The sequence below is a fragment of the Panthera onca genome, chromosome X, assembly GCF_046562875.1.
Source record: "Panthera onca isolate mPanOnc1 chromosome X, mPanOnc1 haplotype 2, whole genome shotgun sequence".
Taxonomy (NCBI): Eukaryota; Metazoa; Chordata; class Mammalia; order Carnivora; family Felidae; genus Panthera; species Panthera onca.
Window position 1 is genome coordinate 84,935,128 of NC_138357.1, and position 5,510 is coordinate 84,940,637.

The following is a 5,510-nucleotide window of genomic DNA, read 5'->3' on the forward strand; positions in this document are numbered from 1 at the left end:
GTTAATTCTTTGCTCAGATATTTGTTGGATTTTCTTTTCATATTGTTTACCTACATGTATATAGGATTGTTTCTTTTTTTATTGTACAAGTATTTTATTTAATTTTTATGTTAATCCTGAGTCATATATGTTGCAGATATTTTCTTCTGGTATGTCAGTTATCTTTTTTAAAAAGCACTATTGAAATATAGTTTGTATACCTTATGATTCATCAATTTAAAGTATAAAGTTCAGTGGCTTTTAGTATATTCACAGAGTTGTACGGAAATCACTACAATCTATTTTAGAATATTTTTATTACTCAACAGAAAACTCTTCATCAATTAGACATCACTGCCCAACACCCAATCCTCGCTAGAATTCAGTAATTCTACACTCAGATAGTAATTTACCCTCTGTTTCCATAGATTTGTCCATTTTAGACATTTAATAAAATGGAACCATACAATAAATGTCCTTTGTGATTGACTTATTTCACTTAGAATGTTTATGTTCATTCATGTTATAGCATCTCTGACTATTTCGTTAATTTTTATTGCCAAAAATATCCATTTGTATTGATATATCACATTTTATTCATCCCCTCATTAGTTGATTGATGTCTGTGATGTTTCCACTTTTTGGCTTTTGTGAATAGTGCTGTTCTGAACATTCCTCACATATGAATATTTATGTACAAGTTTTTGCATACATATACTTTCATTAGTTTTGAGCATATACATAGGGGTGGAATTGTTAGATCATATGCTAACTTTATATTTAACACTCTGAGGGACTAAGATACCACTTTTCAAAGCAACTGCATCATTTTATATTTTCACCATTAGTTTATGATGGTTTACATTTTTCACATTTCCAACATTGTTATTATTTTTCTTTTTTTTTAATTTAAATCCACTTTTTATTCTTTCATAGATTTTAACAATTATACACAACTTTTAACATAAAGATAGTGAAATCTCAAGGATAAGGAGGCAATATATATGGCCTCTTCTATTCGTTCTTCAGGATGGAAGGAAATTTCCAAAGGGTACAATGTGTGAGATTTAACACTGGAAAAATACATATGAAACTTGTTTAACTGGCTCCACTTAGGACCAGGCATAGCACAATAAATATAGAACTGCATCATCTTTTTAAAAGATTGTTGTAATTTTAACACGTTCTTACTAAAGAAATACGATCAGTGACCAGTTTGAAGTTCTACAACATACAGATGAAGGGACACTTACAATGAGTATCAGAGCATCTTCTGTCTCTAGCATCTTCACACCCATACATCGGCATTCTTCAAAGGGAGTAAGAATTACATTGCAAACTCAGAATGACAAAAAACAAACTTGGTCAAACTTTCTTCATCATATCACTCATTACTATCATAATCCTGGTTTGCTGGTAGATTTAAGGTAGGAATAGAACATTTTTGAAATCCTTTTCAATTCCACTGGTCTTCGGGCCTCTGGGTGGGAGGCCATATTGGAAGCAAACTGATTAAGCAGCACCATTAAGTCCACATCTCAACGAATCATTGCATAATTTTTATATTTTCCAATATTTGGAAAAGTTAAAAAAAAAAGCTACATATGGAAGAATATCTATCCTGAACAGCAAACCACTGTAAAAACATGCAGTCTGCAAGACTGAAACAAACCACTGCTGAATTCTCTACTTTCCTTGATGGACCAAAAGAAATACATGACCTAAAAATTTAAATAATAATATACTGAGGCATAAAATAAATACTTTACTTATGCTATTACATTTGGGTATTTGAGGTTGTTAGGCATGTTCACATGCCCTTTCCTCTTCCTAAAGAGGAAGCAATGGTGCCAGCACTATTGGTCAGAAAGAATTAATGAGAAACTGTTGCTCTCAGAGCTGTTCTGCAGTGTGCCTTACACAAAGACAGAAATTATTACTTTAAAACATATACTTAAAAGACAGGATGAAATTATCTTTTTTTCACGTGACCCAGATTCTGTTATTAGCAAATAAAAGAATTAATTTCATCCTTATTAAACCGGATGAAAACTGCTATGCTATTGTTACAGATATTCTGAAAAGTCTTTTGAGCCAGTAAGCTGTCAAACTGGTTGTTCAAAAGTTCACTGAGCAAACACACATGCAAACACATGACACACATCATTATCTTGCAAAAATGTAATGCCACTCTGGCCCCAAGAATCACTACAGTCCAGCTGGTCCTTAATGGTGCAAACAGCCTTAACCACTACTGAATATCTTCTCTGTGGCATTTTACTGCCCATCACACTGCCACATGATTCTTAGAAGCTTCAGCTTCTAAGATGTTTGAGGAAAAGAAAAAGGACACGAAGTGGATCAAGTTCCCCGAGATTGTTTTAAATGTGATTTTAAAAAGACTTTCCTAGTAATGTAGTAGGGTAGTCCTTGATACTGCATTTTTCATACTGAAATAAAATATGCTTTAACAAGATGATGTTTAAGTTTGACCACCTGGCTCCTTTTCCACTTTTTTAGAGGGTACTGATTCATATACTGTGCTGAGTCCCACAAATGCCTGTTTTAAAAACAGTAGAGTTCCCAACAGTTTCCTATAAACATTCCTGATTTATACTGGGGGAGGCAATGCATAATTGGAACATTAATCATTCATGATTTAAAAAAAGCAATTATATCCTGCAAAGCAGCTACTTAGCAAAATGCTAAGCTGCAAATAACCTTACCACATAGATATTGAGTCATTTCACAAAGTACCTGTCAAACGTGTAGAAATCTGGCCTTCCGCTCCAGATCTATTGCAAAGAGAGTACATGCAATAGTCCCATTTACAATTTAATGGTGATGAGGCAAGGGCAAACCTAGGACAAGGAGGCATGTCACCCTACATATGAGTTTACAGTAGTGTAGCCATTATATATCATATTTACTACATTCACCATTCGGAGAAAGGATCAGGGAGGCCCTTCAAACACTGGAACAAAGGAATGTTTGTTTCATAGAAGACCCACCAGATAAACAGGGGAACAAGCGATAACACACATAGGCACTAGTCTCAAAGCTGCACAACAAAGAAGCAAAGGGTTTGGAGATGAGAAATTTAGGAAACTATACACAGAGGAGAGACTGCTGAGGAAAAGAAGGAAAGAAATCACAGTTCTAATCTTCGAGGCTACGGAATGCATTCTGCATGTCTTCAAGAAGTTGTGCGTAGTCAGCCTTGATCTTTGCTTCACCGTCTTTTACCGGATCCTTGAATTTCATGGAGGAAAGTTTATAGAGGATCTCCCCCATGTGCTCACGGATAATGGACCATGTGATTTTATTGTCACTCTGTGCAGTGGTTTCAACAGCTCTACGGGCCATATCATAAAATGCAATCATGTTGGACAGCATCCCTACTGTCTTGTAGAATGGGCAGAACCTGTCATAAGGAGTATACCCATTTTGTTGTAAGAAATCATCTTTGATAAGTTTTGCTACTTCCAGAGTGATTTTATCTGTTTCTGCTAGAGAAGCCTTTCCGACAAGTTGTACAATTTCTGCCAGGTCTTCTTCTTCCTGCAGAATCTCCTTAGCTTTGGTCCTCAGAGGAACAAATTCTGCGAAGTGTTTGTCATAGTACTCGTCCAACGCACGCATGTACTTGCTATAGCTGATTAGCCAGTTGACAGAGGGGAAATGCTTACGTTGAGCTAGTTTCTTATCTAAGCCCCAAAACACCTGAACAATACCAAGAGTAGCGGTTGTAACTGGATCAGAAAAATCACCACCAGGTGGAGAAACCGCTCCTACAATGCTGACACTTCCTTCTCTTTCAGGATTTCCAAGACATTTCACCCTGCCTGCTCGCTCATAGAAAGAGGCCAGACGGGCACCAAGGTATGCAGGATATCCACTATCTGCAGGCATTTCAGCTAAGCGACCAGAGATTTCTCTAAGGGCCTCCGCCCATCTAGAGGTAGAGTCAGCCATCATACTGACGTGATAACCCATGTCACGGAAATATTCTGACAGCGTAATTCCAGTATAAATAGAAGCTTCTCTAGCAGCAACAGGCATATTGGAGGTATTGGCTACCAAAGCTGTCCTCTTCATAATTGATTCCACCTTACCATCGACTTCCATCGTGAGCTCTGGGAAGTCCTGGAGGACTTGAGACATCTCATTTCCTCGTTCACCACATCCTACATAGATGATCACATCACTATTGGAATACTTGGATAGAGACTGCGATATCACTGTCTTTCCACAGCCGAAAGCCCCCGGGATTGCAGTAGTTCCTCCCTGTACACATGGAAAAAGGGCATCAAGGACCCTCTGGCCAGTCAACAAGGGATGATTAGCTGGCAGCTTCTCAGTGACAGGCCGAACTTGACGTACAGGCCACACTTGGACCATGCTAAACTTTTGCTTTATACCTTCAAATTCAAGTTCCAAGACAACATCTGAGGTATCATAATTTCCAGGTGGAGCAATGTAAGTTACAGTTCCTCTGTTTCGCGGGGGTAACATGATTTTGTGTTTGATGAGTGAGTTCTCATTGACAATTCCATAAATATCTCCACCAGTGATGTGACTACCAACCCGCAGGTTTTTGCAAGGTGTAAAATCCCATTTGACATCTCTGCTAAGAGCAGACACATTTACTCCTCCGGGAATGTAGATACTTTGGGTCTGACTGCTGATATCTGACAAAGGTCTCTGAATGCCATCAAAAATAGCTCCCATGATGCCAGGCCCAAGCTCTACTGAGAGGGGTTTACCAGTTCGGAGTACAGGATCTCCAACAGACACACCCAAGGTTTCTTCATACACCTGGATAGTAGCCATGTCACCCTCCAGTCGGATAATCTCTCCAACCAACTCACTGTGGCCCACTCTCACCAGCTCATACATGGCTGCACCTGCCATGTCACAGGCTGTAACCACAGGTCCTGAGACCCCATGCACATAACCAAATGTGCTTTCTTTACCTTCATCAAGTATTTTGGGTAGCTTGGAGAAATCCATCATGTTAATTTACCTGCCCGGGCGCGAGGTGCAGAAGCAGTACCGATCACGGAGCAGAGGTTATTTTTCTTATTATAGTCATCCTCATGGGTGTGAAATGGTATCTCATTGTGGTTGTGATTCACATTTTCCTGATGGCTAATGAAGTTGAGCATTTTTTCATGTGGTTAGTGTCAATATATTCTTTGAAGAACAACTTATCCAGATTCTTGCCTATTTTTATATTGGATTATTTGACTTTTTTGTTTAATTGTAATAGTTCTTTATGTATTTTTTATTAAAATTTTTTTAACATTTATTCATTTTTGAAAGGCAGAGAGAGACAGAGCGCGAATGGGGGAGTGGCAGAGAGAGAGGAAGACACAGAAACAGAAGCAGGCTCCAGACTGAGCTATCAGCACAGAGCCCAACACAGGGCTCGAACTCACGGACCACGAGATCATGACCTGAGATGAAGTCGGCCACTTAACTGACTGAGCCACCCAGGCACCCCTAGTTCTTTATATTTTTTGATACCA

At 38.5% G+C, this 5,510-nt stretch overlaps 1 pseudogene; it reads right to left on the reverse strand.

Moving 5' to 3' along the window:
* Positions 1–2,801: 2,801 nt before the first annotated feature.
* LOC145714596 (V-type proton ATPase catalytic subunit A pseudogene) lies at positions 2,802–5,066 on the reverse strand (annotated as a pseudogene).
* Between the last annotated feature and the right edge of the window lie 444 nt (positions 5,067–5,510).